Source organism: Aptenodytes forsteri, unplaced genomic scaffold (assembly GCF_000699145.1).
Source record: "Aptenodytes forsteri isolate BGI_AS27 unplaced genomic scaffold, ASM69914v1 Scaffold254, whole genome shotgun sequence".
In the NCBI taxonomy this organism is placed as follows: Eukaryota; Metazoa; Chordata; class Aves; order Sphenisciformes; family Spheniscidae; genus Aptenodytes; species Aptenodytes forsteri.
Genome location: NW_008794459.1, coordinates 90,001 through 90,241, shown reverse-complemented (window position 1 = coordinate 90,241; position 241 = coordinate 90,001). Strand labels below are relative to the sequence as shown.

General features: G+C 75.9%; 1 protein-coding gene across 1 annotated transcript in view; it reads left to right on the top strand.

Annotated features, from left to right (window-relative positions):
• Window positions 1-241, top strand: part of CHRNA10 (cholinergic receptor nicotinic alpha 10 subunit) — a 3,360-nt gene that overhangs the window by 501 nt on the left and 2,618 nt on the right. The gene's annotated exons all lie outside the window — the stretch shown is intronic.

Sequence of the window (241 nt, the reverse complement as noted above, 5' to 3'; positions counted from 1 at the left end):
TGGTGGAGGGGGTGGTGAGGGGCACTGACCCCCACCCAGCCCTGGGCGCGGGGAGAGGGTCCCCCGGCCCCTGCGAGCAGCAGCATCCCCACACATTGGGCATCCCTGGGTGGGGGAGGGGGTCGGTGGGACGGCAGGGCTTGGGCTGGTGGTGGGGAGGGTCGGGGGTCCATGCGTGCTCCCCCACCTTGCTCAGCTGCCAGTGGGTCCCCGCGGCCGGGTCCCCGGGGGCCCCGGGGAC